General features: G+C 43.4%; 1 protein-coding gene across 1 annotated transcript in view; it reads right to left on the reverse strand.

Annotated features, from left to right (window-relative positions):
- lrmp (lymphoid-restricted membrane protein) overlaps positions 1–11,858 on the reverse strand; it is a 60,137-nt gene extending 48,279 nt beyond the window's left edge. Inside the window, exon 1 of the mRNA XM_073065302.1 lies at positions 11,614–11,858. The gene's annotated coding sequence lies outside the window, so the exon portion shown is untranslated. The remainder of the gene's footprint in view (positions 1–11,613) is intronic.
- Positions 11,859–17,988: the final 6,130 nt, after the last annotated feature.

The following is a 17,988-nucleotide window of genomic DNA, read 5'->3' on the forward strand; positions in this document are numbered from 1 at the left end:
TGTGGGAGGAAACCAACTCGCTCACAGGAAGGATGCACATACTTCTTACAGACTGCACTGGAATTGAACTTGGAACTCCAATGCCCCAAGGAGTAATAGCGTCATGCAAACTGCTATGCTACCGTGATCTTTATGGATGGTATGCAAACCAATTTTCCCTTTGTACTTTAGTATACGCTTAGTGGTCCCTTTAAGTACAACTATGTACCTGCTTGTTAATGCAGATGTTTAACCAGCCTATCAGCAGCAACTCAATGCATAAAAGCATGCTGATGTGACCAAGAGGTTCAGTTGTTTTCCAACCAAACATCGGAATGAGAAAGAAATGCAATCCAAATGACTTTGATAGTGCAATGATGGTTTGTGCCAGACGGGGTGGTTTGAGCATCTCAAACTGCTGATCTCCTGTGATTTTCACAATCAGTCTCTAGAGTTTAGAGAGAATAATGTGGAAAAACGAAAACAATTTCCAATGAGTGGCAGTTTTGTGGGCAAAAGAAAATGCCTTATTGAGAGAGGTCAGAGCAGAATGGCCAAACCGGTTCAAGCCAACAGAAGGCAATAATGGCTCAAATAACCACCCGCACCGTAGTGGTGTGCAGAAAAGCATTGCTGAACACACGTCAAACCTTAAAGAGGATAGGCTACAGCAGCAGAAAACCACAAACTAATACTAATAAAATGGGCCCTGAGTGTATGTGATAATAATCTCTGGAATTTATTTTAAACTAATGGTTATTAGTTTAGCCTAAGGTTCAGTAAAAAGACTTACTTGAGACTGATGATTGTAGATTTGTCCCCACAGTAGAGGCCAACACATAATCTGGACTATTACTTCAAGAGGGGCTAGGTACCTTTTTCTTTATTGTCACATGCTCTGAGAAACAGTAGAAAAAACTGTTTCGCAGGCAATCCATACAGACCATTGCAAAATACAAGAACATCAAAGTACTAATGAGAAAATGGACAAGGGAGAGCCAGTGGATGTAGTGTACCTGGACTTCCAGAAAGCTTTTGATAAAGTCCCACATAGGAGATTAGTGGGCAAAATTAGGGCACATGGTATTGGGGGCAGAGTACTGACATGGATTGAAAATTGGCTGGCTGACAGGAAACAAAGAGTAGTGATTAACGGGTCCATTTCGGAATGGCAGGCTGTGACCAGCGGGGTACCGCAAGGTTCGGTGCTGTGACCACAGCTGTTTACAACATAGATTAATGATTTAGATGAAGGGATTAAAAGTAACATTAGCAAATTTGCTGATGACACAATGCTAGGTGGCAGTGTGAAATGTCAGGAAGATGTTATGAGAATGCAGGGTGACTTGGACAGGTTGGGTGAGTGGGCAAATGCATGGCAGATGCAGTTTAATGTGGATAAATGTGAGGTTATCCACTTTGGTGGCAAGAACAGGAAGGCAGATTACTATCTAAATGGAGTCAAGTTAGGAAAAGGGAAAGTACAATGAGATCTAGGTGTTCTTGTACATCAGTCAATGAAAGCAAGCATGCAGGTACAGCAGGCAGTGAAGAAAGCTAATGGCATGCTGGCCTTTATAACAAGAGGAATTGAGTATAGGAGTAAAGAGGTCCTTCTGCAGCTGTACAGGGCCCTGGTGAGACCCCACCTGGAGTACTGTGTGTAGTTTTTGTCTCCAAATTTGAGGAAGGACATTCTTGCTATTGAGGGAGTGCAGCGTAGGTTCACAAGATTAATTCCCGGAATGGCGGGACTGTCATATGTTGAAAGATTGGAGCGACTGGGCTCGTATACACTGTTATTTAGAAGGATGAGAGGAGATCTGATTGAGACATATAAGATTATTAAGGGATTAGACACGCTGGAGGCAGGAAGCATGTTCCCGCTGATGGGCGAGTCCAGAACTAGAGGCCACAGTTTAAGAATAAGGGGTAGGCCATTTAGAACTGAGATGCGGAAAAACTTTTTCACCCAGAGAGTGGTGGATATGTGGAATGCTCTGCCCCAGAAGGCAGTGGAGGCCAAGTCTCTGGATGCATTCAAGAGAGAGTTAGATAGAGCTCTTATAGATAGTGGGGTCAAGGGATATGGGGAGAGGGCAGGAACAGGGTACTGATGGTGTATGATCAGCCATGATCACAATGAATGGCGGTGCTGGCTAGAAGGGCTGAATGGCCTACTCCTGCACCTATTGTCTAAAAGCAATAACAAAATACAGGAGCACTCCTTTTCAGAGAAGCTGTACAGTGCAGGTAGGCAATAAGGTGCAAGGGCCATGATGGGATAGATTGAGAGACCAAGAGTTTGTCTTCATCAGACAAGCAGTTCATTCAACAGCAGGGTAGAAGCCATCCTTGACACTGGGGGTGGATGTTTTCAAACCTTTATAACATCTGCCTGGAGGTGGTGAGTGTATGGGAAGGAAATTGATGAGGGTGGGAGGTGCCTTTGGTTATGCTGGCTGCTTTCCTGAGGCAGTGAGAAGTGTAGATGGAGGGGAGGCTGGTTTTTGTGATGTACTAAGCTGTGTCTCCAACTCTCTACAGTTTCTTATGGTCACAGGCAGGACAGTTGCCACGCCAAGTGGTGCATCTGGATAGGAAGCTTTCAATGATGCAATGATACAAACTGGAAAGTCACCTGGGGTATGCCAAACCTCCTTAACTTTCTGACAAAATAGACTGGCTGGTGAGATTTCTTGGTTATAGTATCTATATGGCTGAACCAGGACAGTCTATTTGTGATGCTTCTGCAGAGTGGGAGATAGAGCAAGTTGGAGTCAGTTCCTTGTGGACTTTTACATGCCAGTTTTAAAAAGCGAGTGGGTCCTGTCCGAACTTGTCTGTGGAGCAGGAGATTACTTGAGGTAATAATATCTTAGCAAAGCCTGATAAAAGGTAGTGAGGTTTAAACAGATCAGCCATTGTTGAGTAGACAGTATTACTGGTCAGGCTTTGGTGAGAACAGGCTCAGGCTAGAACTTAAATTTGAGAAGTTAGAGGTTATAACAAGGGTAGGGAGGATGGTAGTTCAGGCAGTAGAATGTTCCTCCTGTGAGATGTGGGATTTCAGGGTACCTAACGTTCTCTCTGATATCTACATCTGCAGGAGTGCACTCAGTTTCAGCTCCTAAATAACAAGGTCAAGGAGCTAGAGCTGGCTATCCTCAGGACCATCCAGGAGGCTGAAAACTTCATAAATGAAACTTGTACTGACGGGTCACACACAGAGTGCAGGCTACCGATAGTAGAAGGGAGTAAGCAGACAGTGGAGGCTTCCCCTGTGGCCATTCCTCTCAGCAATAGTTTACCCCTTTGGAAACAGGTGGGGGTGTGGGGGAATGGCCGATCAGGGCAGCGTGGCAGTTCTGAGGCTCAGCAGGGAAGGGTAAAGTCAGGCAGAGCAGTAGTGATAGGAGACATGATTGTTAGGGGATGGACAGTAGATTCTGTGGCTGCGATAGAAGCCAGGATGGTGTGTTAACTACCAGGTGCTCAGGTCCAGGATGCCTCAGAGTGGCTGCAGAAGAGGATGAGCAGCCAGAGGTCATGGTGCACGTTGGCACCAATGACATAGGTAGAAAGGGTGAAGAGGTGGATCTCCAAGGTAGTAATCTCTGTACCATGTGCTAGTCAGGGCAAGATTAGGATGATAGTACAGATGAACGAGTGGCTGAGGAATGGTTGCAGGGGGCAACATTGCAGATCTCTGGGTCATTGGGAACCCTTCTGGGAAAGGTATGACCTGTACAAAAACCATGGGTTACACCTAAACCTGAGAGGAGAGCAATTGCAAGCAGATTTGCTTGGGGAGGGTTTAAACTAAGTTGGCAGAGGGACAGGAACCACAGTGATAGGGCTGAGGATGGGGCAGTTAGTATCCAAGTTGATGTAGTCTGAGGTTGAGGAAGGTCAGGTAGATGATAGGGAAAACTTGCAGTCTGTGAAATGAAGCGAAGTATAACATGGGGGCAAAATAGAAAAGGGGGATAAATACAGATTGAAGGTGTTAAATGTAAATGCACACTGTCTATGGAAAAGGTAGATAGACTTGTAGTGTAGTTAGAGATCAGCTGGTATGACTTTGTGGACATCACTGAGTTGTGGCTGAGAGATCATAGTTAGGAGATTAACATCCAAGGAAACACTATGTATTGAAAGGACAAGCAGGCGGGCAGAGAGGGTGGGCTGGCTCTGTTAGTATAAAATGAAATCCTTAGAAAGAGATGACATAGGATCGGAAGATGTACAATAGTTGAGGGTAGCATTAAGAAACTGCAGGGATAAAAAGACCTTGATGGGAGTTATACGCAGGCCCTTGAAGAGTAGCCAGGATGTGGCATACAAATTTCAACAGGAAAGGCACGTACTATAATAATGTTGTGATAGTCATGGGGGATTTTGGGATGCAGGTAGATTGGGAAAGTCAGGTTGGTGCTGGATCCCAAGAGTGAATTTGTACAAAGCCCACTAGAAGGCTTAAATGCACCCAGTGACCTGGCTTCTACAGCTGCCTGTTGCAACAATTCCACAGATTCACTACCCTATGACTAAATAAATTCTTCATCTCCATTCTAAACTGATGTCCTTCTATTTTGAGACTGTCCTCTGGTCCTAGACTCCACCGCCAAAGGAAATGTTCTCTTCATATCCTCTATTTATGCCTTTCAACATTTGATAGGTCTCAATAAGTTCTGCCCCCCCTCCCCCATTCTTCTAAATTACAGTGATACAGACCCAGAGCCTTCAATCGCTGCTCATATAATAACTCTTTCATTCCTGGAATCATTCTTGTGAACCTCCTTCCATTTCAGCACATCCTTTCATAAATAAGGGGCCCAAAACTGCTCACAATACTCTGAGGCCTCACTAGTGCCTCAAAGCCTCAGCATTACATCATTGCTTTTATACTCTAGTCCTCGTGAAATGAATTTCTAACATTGCACTCACTTTTCTTAACACTGATTCAATCTGCAAACTAACTTTTAGGGAATCCTGCACGAGGACTCCCAAATCCCTTTGTACCTTGGATTTCTGAAATTTCTCCCATTTAGAGAATAGTCTACACTCTTATTCCTTCCAAAATGCATGACCGTACAGTTTTTGACACTGTATTCCACCTGCCATCCCTAGTCATTCTCCTGATTTGTCCAAGCCCTACTACAGCCCTACTCAGCTTCCTCAATACAAACTACCCCTATCCTTGTATCATCTGCAAACTTGCCATAAAGCCATCAATTTCATCATCCAAATCGTGGACATACTGCACAAGAAGAGGTCCCAGCACAGACCTCTGTGGGTGGAACACAAGCAGTTACTGGCAACCAATCTGAAAAGGATCCCTTTATTCCCACTCTTTTCTTCTGCCAACTGGGCAATGCTCCATTCATGCTAGTATCTTTCCAGTAATACCCTTGTCCCTTAGCTTGTTTAGCAGCTTCATGTGCAGTGCCTTATCTCAGGCCTTCTGAAAATCCAAGTACACACATCGACCAATTCTCCTTTGTCTATCCTGCTTGTTATTTCTCCAAAGAATTCCAAAAGATTTGTCAGGCAAGATTTTTTCTCAAGGAAAAATACTTCTCAAATACTGACTTTGGCATTTTTTATCATGTGCCTCCAACTACCCCGAGACCACATCCTTAACAATGGACTCCAACATCTTTCCAACCATTGAGGACAGGCTAACTGGACTATAATTCCCTTTCTTCTGCCTCTCTCCTTCATTGAAGTGTGAAGTGACATTTGCAACTTTCCAGTCCTCCAGAACCATGCCAGAATCCATTGACTCTTGAAAGATCATTACAATTACCTCTACAATCTTTACAGCTACCTTTTTTAGAATCCTGGGGTGTGGTCCATCAGGTCCAAGTGATTGATCTGCTTTCAGACCTTTCAGCTTCCCCAAGAAACTTCTCCTTAGTAATAGTGACTGCATTCACTTTCGCCTCACTGATGCAAAATACTTATTCAGTTTGTCTTCCATTGCCTTATCTCCCCCCCCCCCCCGCCCCATTATTAAGTCTCCTGTGAGATTTTCTGGTGGTTTAATATCTACTCTTGCCTCTCTTTTACTCTACTTTTCTGAAAAAAGTTTGGGTCTTTTTTTTGTTATTATTGTCTCGCTTACTTTCATATTTCGTCTTCCCCCTACTCCCATGGTATTTTTAGTTGCTTTCTGTTGGTTTTTAAAAATGTCCCAATCCTCCAGCTCCCCACTAATTTTTGCTCTATTATATTTTGCTCTCTTATCTTATGGTCTTGTACTAGGAACTTGAAGCTCTCAACCATTTACACAGATGGGGGCACATGCTCCAAGCCACTTTTTGAAGCCCTCCTGCTGTACTAAACAAGAGTACCAAAATTCCAGGAGGAAGGGTTAAGGTACCTACTCCCCCAGAGGGAGCCATTTCAAAGGCATTTCTACATCACACAAGATAACAGTGATTTTTCAAGCACTAATCTTCCCATCATCTCAGTGCTGTTTGTAGGTTTTCCATGGCCAAATGGGTGGTTAAGATTCCCCACATTCCAAAGAACGTACCATCATAAATCACTTAGAACATCCCAAGGTAGGAGAAGTTCCATACAAAAGCAAGCCAGGATGACTAGCATGGTAAAAAAAAACACCAAGGAGAAAGTAACAATGGAGTAAACACACAAGACTCTGCAGATGCTGGAAATACAGAGCAACACACACAACATGCTGGAGGAACACAGCAGGTCAGGCAGCATCTATGGAGGGGAACAGACTATCAACATTTCAGGCTGAAATCCTTCATCAGGATGGGAAAGGAAGGGTAAGAAGCCAGAGTAAAGTGGGGGAGGAGAGCAGTACAAGCTGGAAAATGATAGGGGAAAGGGAAGGAGAATAAAGGGAGAAGCTGGGAGTTGATAGGTGGAAAAGGTAAAGGACTGAAGAAGAATGTATCTGATAAGAGAGCAAAGTGGACCGTGGGAGAAAGGGAAGCAGGAGGGGCTCCAGAGGGCAGGTGGGGAGAAGGAGTAGCAAGAGGCGATCCAGAATGGGGAAATGGAAAAAGAGGGGAGTAGAAATGACCAGCAGTTAGAGAAATCGATGTTGACACCATCAGGTTAATGACTACCCAGACAGAATATGAACCAAGGAGTATGACAGGCAGAAAATATTTAACAAACATTTCCAGTGCCAGACATGAGCTTATGGAACAAGGTGATAGCAAGGGATGATAGCCAAACAGATCCTACATCGGGCAGACAGGCAGAGGTGCAACTTGAATTAAAATGGGAACTAATCCAGTGAATGCTGGATATTATATAGGGGTGAGAGTGTGAGGGGACTAGATGTGGTAAAAAGCTTAATTAGGAGGAGCCATACTTTTCATAAGAAGCGATGTCGCTGAGAGATCAGCCTCCTCTAGTCTGTAAATTCCATCTCAGGGTATCTACAGCAGCTTTATGTTGGAGCTTGATATATCAGCCACTGCTGAATTATTTCAAGTGGCAGTTGAATTGACAGTCACAATGGCACAGGGTTGGATGTTAGACCAGGCAAGGATAGTACAGACAGACATAGTTTATTGATCCCGAGGGAAATTTGGTTTCGTTACAGTTGCACCAACCAATAATAGAGTAGAAATATAGCAAAATAAAACCAGAAATAATTAAATGATAATAAGTAAATTATGCCAAGTGGAAATAAGTCCAGGACCAGCCTATTGGCTCAGGGTGTCTGACACTCCGAGGGAGTTGTAAAGTTTGATGGCCACAGGTAGGAATGACTTCCTATGATGCTCAGTGTTACATCTTGGTGGAATGAGTCTTTGGCTGAATGTACTCCTGTGCCTAACCAGTACATTATGGAGTGGATGGGAGACATTGTCCAAGATGGCATGCAACTTGGACAGCATCCTCTTTTCAGACACCACCGTCAGAGAGTCCAGTTCCACCCCCACAACATCACTGGCCTTGCGATTGAGTTTGTTGATTCTGTTGGTGTCTGCTACCCTCAGCCTGCTGCCCCAGCACACAACAGCAAACATGATAGCACTGGCCACCACAGACTTGTAGAACATCCTCAGCATCGTCCGGCAGATGTTAAAGGACCTCAGTCTCCTCAGGAAATAGAGACGGCTCTGACCCTTCTTGTAGACAGCCTCAGTGTTATTTGACCAGTCCAGTTTATTGTCAATTCATATCCCCAGGTACTTGTAATCCTCCACCATGTCCACACTGACCCTTTGGATGGAAACAGGGATCACTGGTGCCTTAGCCCTCCTCAGGTCCACCACCAGCTCCTTAGTCTTTTTCACATTAAGCTGCAGGTGATTCTGCTCACACCATGTGACAAAGATTCCCACCATAGCCCTGTACTCAGCCTCATCTCCCTTGCTGATGCATCCAACTATGGCAGAGTCATCAGAAAACTTCTTGAAAAGAATTTTAAAGAAATTACATTATCTTCTGTAAAAGGACACCAACAAATCATCTGGGCTTTAGAACACTCCAACATCTTCATGAGATACTACAGCACAGTAAGGTCCTTCTGCCCATAATGTTGTGCTGACCTTTTAATCTAACCCTTCCATCCTACATAGCCCTCCATTTTTCAATTATCCATGTGCCCTTAATGAAGCTGCCTCTATCAACAGGCAAAGTGTTCCATGCATTCACTGTGCTCTGTAAAAAAATAACTACCTCTGAAATTCCCCACTATACTTTCCTCCAGTCACTTTAAAATTATACACCCATGCATTAGTCTTTAGTGCCCTGGGATCAATAGTCAACTTATTGATGTCCTTTATACAAGGAAACATGCTATCCCTCCTGGTCTGGCACCCAGTCCTGGACCATTGTGACCATCCATTCACCTGCCACTTGGAAAAATTCAGCAAGCTGTCAAACACATGACAAAAAATACTGTATAGTTACCATGGAAAGGAATTTGCAGATTAGGCAAATAAGACAGGGTGGAATTGGCCATTGAGCCCATCGACTCTACTCCACCACCCCACCACATGGCTTATTCACCATATAAATATACATGTATTAGGATTTTGTTGTGGCATGTTGGTCAGGGCACTATATACAACAAAAAACACCATTCAACAATTGAAAAGAATAAAGAATTATATTTTCAAAGTTATATACAAGTAAAATAAGCTAATAAAGTTAGAGGAGAGAGTATAGATATGGAATCAAATTAACAAATTCCATCATATATTTATAATATAAACATTATAAAAAGTGATTTAAAGTGTTTACAGTGAGTGAGATAATCGTTATAAGATAAGGTAGCTAACTAGAATGGTTTATAAGATTAACTACCTGGGAGAAGAAATTTTTTAAGATGTGAAGATTTTGTTTAGACCTATGGCAAGTTTGATGCTGTAGCAAAGGGACCAGGCAGCATCTCAGACGATTTACCATGAGAACTCTCAGGGCCAGCAGTTGGGATTCTGAATGCACAATTGAAGTAAAATGAGGGTGGAGACTACTTTTTCTCCTTGGGAAGATTCTGAAAGGGACAGGAAAGGATGAGGAGTTTACAAATGACAGTGATAGCCTCATTACAAATAGTGAGATTGATGGAAAGCTCAAGAGAGGGACATAAAGGGTCTAGGAAGATGTGGACAATGGATTCATGACAAAGAACAAGGGGAAACAAGATAGCTGACCAATATCTAGAAGTCAAGACAGGAGTGTACTTGTTGTGGGCTTGTCTTAAGAAGAATGGCTGACAAAGTGGACAATGTTCTGAAATATGGAATTATTACACTGGTGAAATTCAAGTTGAAAATGTTTTTGAAAACACCAACAAACTGTCAAACCCAATCTTTCAACATGGTCAAGACTTCAATTCCTTCCCCAATTGCCAGTATGAACTGGTTGAACTAGAGAAAGTTACTCAACCATTTTGGGAAGGGAAGGGCAAGACAATGCCCAAGCGTGTTTTGGGTCCAGATAGTCCCTCCATACACAAAAATATGAAGGTTATCTCTGAATTCCCAGCTCAATGAAAACACTTTAAAACATCTCCCTCACAGGTTCCCTGCCATCATTGGACACAATGGACAACCATCAAGTACAGTTGATCCCTTTGCAACATACAACCCAAGATATTACTGACTATACAACCCACGGTTTTATCATTTTGAATTAACCAAAAAGAACTTGGAATCATAAGATAACCTCGACTCAAGGTGCCTTATTACAATATAACAGCTTAATTAAGCAGAGGCACCTGAATGAGAAGAGCTGCTATTCCCCCTGACGAAGGGTCTCGGCCCGAAACGTTGACAGTGCTTCTCCTTATAGATGCTGCCTGGCCTGCTGTGTTCCACCAGCATTTTGTGTGTGTTGTTCCCTCTCATACTGGATTAGATGGAGATATTTGTTCCTCAAAAGGAGGAAACTCTTTATATTAACTGTGGCAGTGGGTCACGGAGACTTTTCCACATTCACCTCCCCAGCTGACAAAGCTTTGGCTAAATGCTGTCATTTCCCACTCCTGCCATTTTACTGCAGTAGCTTCGCAGAGCATCACCGGTGTCATACTGAGTTGCTGATCCCCCTGCACTATCGATACACGCACTACAAGTCTTTAACCAGCTACTGGGTTTCTCTTTGCAGGTACTGTCAGTCCCATTGCGTTTTGAGAGTTTCAGTGATATCCATTTTTCACATTTATTTGTAAAGCTTAACCATTCCTGCTTTTTCCCTTTTCACACCACCACTCACGCACCTCTCCCCAACTAAATACATTCCTTCCTTGCCTCTACCTTCCACGCTCAATTCTCCAAACTTATTCTATGCTCAAAACTTGCCGCCTTTCCCCAGTTTCAACACATTAGCTGCCTTTCTCCACAGACACTGCTTGACTATTGAAAGTGATAGATTCAATCATAATGCTTATTCAGTGTTTTTTTAAAGCAGGTTTTTCCTAGCGACTTGACTTAAAACTCTGCTGAATCTTTAGCTCCACCAGGATGCTTATACAGAAAGTTACGGATCGGCTGCATCGAACTCGCAACCAGAAGAACCAATCCTATGCAGAGGACAAGCAGCGACTTCATAAACACGAGTATCAGCATTAAATAAAAACGTTTCCTACCAGCCAAAACACATCAACATTATTTGCTGAGCCTAACTGCCACCATTTAACTAATGCTTGTTTTCTTTTAAAGATACATGTCGTATAAATAGATCCTCACCCTCGCCAAAGTTCTTTTTCAGGTGTATTGGGAAACTGAAGACTAAAATTAAAATAGCAGTATTTTAAAACACAAAAGATTCTGCAGATGCTTAAAATCCAGAGCAGCACACACAAAAGGTTGGGTGGACTCAGCTGGTCAGGCAGCATCTATGGAAATTAATAAACAGTGGACGCTTCGGGACGAGACCCTCCATCAGGACTTAATTTGTGTGATATTTGATATCACATGGTTACCGTGAAATGAACTGAATGAGCCTACATGTTATTCCAAACCTGTTATTCAGGATCACTAAATCAGATCTAAGCAGCTTCGCCTCCAAAACAGGTTTCTGCACGACTTCCCTCAAACCTATCCGCAAAAGCACCCCTTTATTCTCGTAATGCTGCCGAAACGATGGCAAGTGCGCCGCCCAGGCGCCCCCCGAGCATCTTGCACTCACCCGCAGAACTACACATTTCCCCCAGAGGGGGATTCGAGGGCTTTGTCCCGAATTTATGTAGCGCGCCACGATGACGCGTTCCTGCTTGCTGCTGATTGGACGCAAACTGATAGCCGTCCACGCTGGCTGTGCAGAGCGAGGGAGGGCTGCAATTCCCTCTGACTGGAGTCTGTTAAGGCCATGATAACACAGACCGGGGCGCTGAACTAATAACACCTTCAGAAAATACGTTCTGTCCCACAGTCTTAAGGATCTGGTTCCAAATAGCACTGCCTGGTAACTAACGTTAAAAAATGGAATTAGAAGAAGGCCAGTCCTTTGTGCCTGCTCTACCATTCAATAACATTATGACTGATTACTAAAAGCATGGAGAATACAGCCCGGTCTGATAGGGTGGACTCACAGCAACAGGTTCGATCCCCGTTCACTCCAGGTGAGCAGTCTTCCCAGTTTGTATCAGAGCCGGTTAATTCTCATGAATTTAAAACTTTGACAAGAAACGTTGGTCATTAGTATTATTATTGTCACATGTATGGAGAAGCTACAGTGAACATTCTTGCCATGATTCCAATGATCAGTACATCAAGGTAGTACAAAGGGGAATCATTAACAGAATACAGAGAAAGGGTTTTGTAAGTTGACAAATAACATGCAAGTACTATGACCAGATAGACCGGCAGATCAAGAGTTTATGTTTACTTCCTTAGAAGGTTGGCGTCATTCAATGTCTGTAGTGAGATGCTGAAGATGTTCTATAGGTCAGTTGTGGAGAGCGCCCTCTTCTTGTGGTGGCGTGTTGGGGAGGAAGCATTAAGAAGAGGGACGCCTCACGTCTTAATAAGCTGGTAAGGAAGGCGGGCTCTGTCGTGGGCAAAGTACTGGAGAGTTTAACATCGGTAGCTGAGCGAAGGGCGCTGAGTAGGCTATGGTCAATTATGGAAAACCCTGAACATCCTCTACATAGCACCATCCAGAGACAGAGAAGCAGTTTCAGCGACAGGTTGCTATCGATGCAATGCTCCTCAGACAGGATGAAGAGGTCAATACTCCCCAATGCCATTAGGCTTTACAATTCAACCGCCAGGAGTAAGATATGTTAAAGTGCTGGGGTTGATTGTATTTAATGTATTTAAGTAAACTACTTAAGAACTTTTTAAAAGCTATTATTAATGCTTTTGGAGAGAGTGATTTAGATGCATATCATATTTTTACTGAGTTAAGTATTGTATGTAATTAGTTTTGCTACAACAAGTGTATGGGACATTGGAAAAAATGTTGAATTTCCCCATGGGGATGAATAAAGTATCTATCTATCTATCTATCTATCTATCTACTGTCTGTTCAAGAATTTTATAACAGTGAGATATGAGCTGTTCTTGAAACGGGTGGTAGGGGTTCTCAAAATTGCATCTTCTGCCCGATGAGGGGAGAAGAGAGAATGAGTGGGATGGGAGGGATCTTGTTTTTCTCTCTCCACAAGTGCTGCCTGACCTGCTGAATATTTCCAACATTTTCTGATTTCCAGCAACTGCAGCCATTTGTCCTTGCAATAGAGTTCCTAAAGTTCAAGTACATTTTTAGGAAAATAATCCACGCTTACTTTGCCTCTCCCCCTCAATTTCTATTTTTCTCCTTCCATTCACACTTTGTTCATACAGAGCAGCGTTATTCAATTCATTGTCACCAAACCCTCTCAGTCTTCAATATTAACACGAGTGTCATTCAATTGCTTTTCAACCCCATCCAAGACTGTGGGACAGTGTAATTTTCTGAGTGTATTCCCCTTGTTCAACCAGCAGGTGGCACAGTAGCATAGTGATTACTGTTACCCTTTTACAGTGCCAGTGATCTGGGTTCCATTCCACAGCTGTCTGTAAGGAGTTTATACTCTCTCCCTGTGGTTACACCAGAAGACCATAAGTCATAGGAACACAATTGGACTATTTGTCCCACCAAGTCTGATCCACCATTCCATCAAGGCTGATTTATTACCACTCTCAACCCCATTCTCCTGCCTTCTCCCTGTAACCTTTGTCACTCTTACTAATCAAGTAACATCAACCTCAGCTGTAAATATACACAATGACTTGACCTCTGCAGTTGTCTGGCAAGTAATTCCAGATTTAGCACTCTTTAGCTAAAGAAATGCCTCCTCATCTCTGTTTTAAAGGGACATCCTTATATTCTGAGGTTGTGCCCACTGGTCCTATACTCACCCACTATAGGAAAGATCCTCTACACCTTCACCCAATGTAGGTCTTTCAATATTTGATAGGTTTCAATAAGATCACCCCCCCACACACACACATGCATATATTCTCATTCTCTCTCTCTCTCTCTCTCTCTCTCTCTCAGCCCAGAGCCATCAAATGGTCCTTGTGTTAACCCTTTCATTCCCAGAACCATTCTCATGAGTCTCCTCTGTACCCTTTCCATATCCTTTCTTAAAAAAGGAACCCAAAACTGCTCACTGTACTCACAAGTGTGATCAGAGCAATGCCTTACAAAGTCTCAGCATTATATCCTTGTTTTTATATTCTAGCCCTCTCAAAATGAGGCTAACATTACATTTCCTTCCTTACCACCAACTCAAACTGCAATTTAACCTGCAGGGAATCCTGCACAAGGACTCACCAGACCCTTTGCACCTCTGATTTCTGAACTTACTTTACAATATTGAGGTTCACAGATCAGCTTTACAGTATCATCAGCTCTCTACAAAGCAAGCATCCAGCCAGTCTCTTCATAGTTGCAGGAGACTCCAATCATGTCAACCTGCAGGACATTTTACCCAAATTCCACCAACATGTCACCACATTGAACAAACAGATTGGACAATGTTCATACAAACACCCACACACTCATCTTGGCCTCTCTGACCATAATGCTAATCCCAGCATACCAACCGCTGCTGAAGATGGAAAATCAAGTCAAGAGGACCATCACTGTATGGCCTTGTGTGGCAATCTCTATGCTTCAGAACTGCTTTGAATGAACTAACTGGCGGGTGTTTAAAGAGACGTCACAAATAGAGAAGGTGCAAACTTCAAGGAATGTTCTTCATCTGTTACCAGCTACATTAATAAGTGTATAGATGATGTTGGTACCTCAAGAACGGTCAACTCGCGGCCCAACTGGAAGCCCTGGGTGAATGCAGAGGTATGCTCCCTTCCAAAAGCATGGAATGCTGTCTTCAAGTCTGGAGACAGAACAGCTTTCAAAGCTGGATTAGCCTCATCTTCGGGATCAAGAGGGCGAAGACAGCCAAAAATTCAGGAACACCTGTATGGTAATGATCCCTGGCATTTGTGGATAGGCATCAAGGGCAAAGACTAGGCAAGGAAAAACAGTGCCAGTGACACCTCCCTCCCTGATGCTCTAAACAACTTTTATGCATGACTTAGGGCATCCAACACAACACCAGCCATTATAGCTGCCCCATTCCCAGGTGAACAGCCACTGTCAGTATCAGCAGGAGACATGAGAAAGACTCTGTAGAGAGTCAACCCCTGTAAGGCTGCTGGGTCAGACAACATCCCAGGCCGAGTACTCAGGGAACATGGACACCAGCTCAATGACATTTTCAACACTTCATTCACCCAGACTGCTTCAAATCAGCCATTATCATCACTGCACCAAGGAGCTCTTCACCTTCATAACTAAATGAGAACCGTCTGGTGGCACTGGGAAGTGCCATCATTATGAAGTTATGCCACACATCAGAAAACTCCAATTCTGCCACACTGGACACTCACCAATATGTTTACGGCAGATGCTATAGTGTCTTTCATAAGGCCATAAGATATAGGAACAGAATTAGGCAATTTGGCCCATCAATTCCACTCTGCCATTTCCAGTTTTCCTCTCAGCCCCAATCTCCTGGCTTCTCCCTGTCTCCCTTCAGTCCCTGACCATCAAGAATCTATCAACCCCTGCCTCAAATGTACTGTACATAAAGACTTGGCCTCTCAATTGCCAGTGGCAATGAATTCCACAGATTCACCAGCCTCTGGCTAAAGAAATTCCTCCTCATCTCTGTTCTAAAAAGACACCCCCCTATTCTGATGCTGTGTCCTCTGGTCTTAGACTCTCCTGCCATAGGAAACATCCTTTCCACATCTGCTCTATTTAGGGCTTTCACCATTTGATAGGGAAAAAGAATTGGTCTCAACATAAACCCTTGTGGAACACCAGCAGCCATTCATAAAAGGCTCCCTTTATTCCCATTCTTTGCCTCTTGCTAATCAGTCACTGCTTTATCCATGCTAGAATCTTTCCTGTAACAATATGGGCTTGTAGTTTGTTAAGCAGCTCCATGTGTGGTACCTCATCAAAGGCCTTCTGAAAATCCAAATAGACAGCATCAACTGATTCTCCTTTGTCTATCCTACTTGTTATTTCTTCAAAGAATTCCAACAGATTTGTCAGGCAAGATTTTCCCTTGAAGAAACCATGCTGACCATGGCCTATTTCATCATGTATCTTCAAGTACCTTAAAATCTTTAATAATCGACTCCAACATCTTCCCAACTACTGAGGTCAGACTAACTAGCCTATAGTTTTCTTTATTCTGCCTTTCTCCCTTCTTGAAGAGTAGAATGACATTTGCAATTTTCTAGTCCTCCAGAACCATTCCAGAATCTAGTGATTCTTGACAGGTTATTTCTAATGTCTCCATGATCTTTTCAGCCACCTCTTTCAGAACCCAGAGGTGTACACCATTTAGTCCAGGTGACTTGTCTACCTTCAGACCTTTCAGTTTCCAAAGAACCTTTTCTCTAATAATGGTAACTTCACACATTTCATGCCCCCAGACACCTGGAACTTCCACCATACTGCTAGTGTCTTCCATAGTGAAGACTGATGCAAAATACTTCTTCAATTTGTCCACCATTTCCTTGTCTCTCATTCCTATCTCTCCAGCTTTGTTTTCCAGTAGTCTGATGTCCACTCTCACCTGTCTTTTACACTTCAAGTATCTCAAGAAACTTTGGTATTCTCTTTTAATATTATTGGCTAGCTTACTTTCATATTCCATCTTTACGTTCTTGATCAATGTTCCAATTAACTCTGGCCAGTTCCTCTCTCATGCCTCTGTAATTCCCTTTACTCTACTGTAATGCTGATAAATTTGACTTTAACTTCTTCTTAAATTCAGGGTGGATTCAATCATATGAGGATTACTAAACCCCTCAGGGTTCTTTAACTTAATCAAATCTGGTTCATTACACACCACCCAATCCAGAATAGCTGATCCCCTAGTAGGCTCAACCACGAGTTGCTCTAAAAAGCCATCTCATAGGCACTCTAGAAATTCCCCCTCCTGGAATCCAGCACCAAGCTGATTTTCCCAATCTACCTGCATATTGAAATGCCCCATGACTATTGTAACATTGCATGTTGCCTGCATTTTCCATCTCCCATTGTAATCTGTAGACCACATCATTACTACTGTTTTGGGGGTCTGTATACAACTCCCATCAGGGTGTTTTTACTCTTGCAATTCCTCAGTTGTGTACAATGTACTGTGTATGTTAATCAAAATGGCTTCTTTGTTAAGACTAGGAATGCTTCTTTGTGTGATAAGTGCTTTCTCTCGCAGTTGTTTAGCTTCAGACTTGCTGATATCAGGATTGTATTCATTTGTTGACCAATGGGGAATGTTATTTTGTCCTGTGGGTCTGGGAGCAGGGGTTTCGCGGTCTTTTCAGGGGAGGCGGGAAGGAGACGCCGAGGAAGGTGGACGTGCGCTGCACTGCTTGGTCGACCACCAGGGTGGTCCCAGGTGCAAGGACGTGGAGGTTGGAGGTAAGTGACGAGGGGTCGAATGGTTTGATGGTTGAGCTCCAACGATGTGCACTAAACTGACTGAACTTTGATAAGTTGGCGCCTTTTACTTTATTTTCTATTCCTTCATATATATTGTATTGCATAGTACTCTTTTAGTTTTAGTAAAATCTTTAAAGTGTATTCCATAACGGTATCTGGTGTGAGTTTGATATGGTGTGTGTGCTATAGCTGTGGAGAGGAGGGACACTTTCAGTGGGATTGTGAGAGACAAGGAGTCCCGCGGAGGGCAAGCCCCCCTATGTAATAGAGAGCCAGATGCCGAATCTACCAGTTTACTGGGTGAAACCTGAGGATGGGAATGGGCCTGTCAAGGTACTCCATCGGAATCACCTGCTGCCCCTGGGCCAAGTGGTGCAAGTGGAAAAGAACCCCCAAATGGTCCACGGCTCGCTCTCTGGGAACGTGTTCCTCCAGAGGCTCCAGTCCGTTCCCTCAATGAGTCTCTCCTAAGCCTTCTCCACTTGCGCCACATGACTCCAACTTTACGGCATGAGCATCAATTTCTAGAACTGGTAATGCCCCCCA

Source organism: Hemitrygon akajei, chromosome 14 (assembly GCF_048418815.1).
Source record: "Hemitrygon akajei chromosome 14, sHemAka1.3, whole genome shotgun sequence".
In the NCBI taxonomy this organism is placed as follows: Eukaryota; Metazoa; Chordata; class Chondrichthyes; order Myliobatiformes; family Dasyatidae; genus Hemitrygon; species Hemitrygon akajei.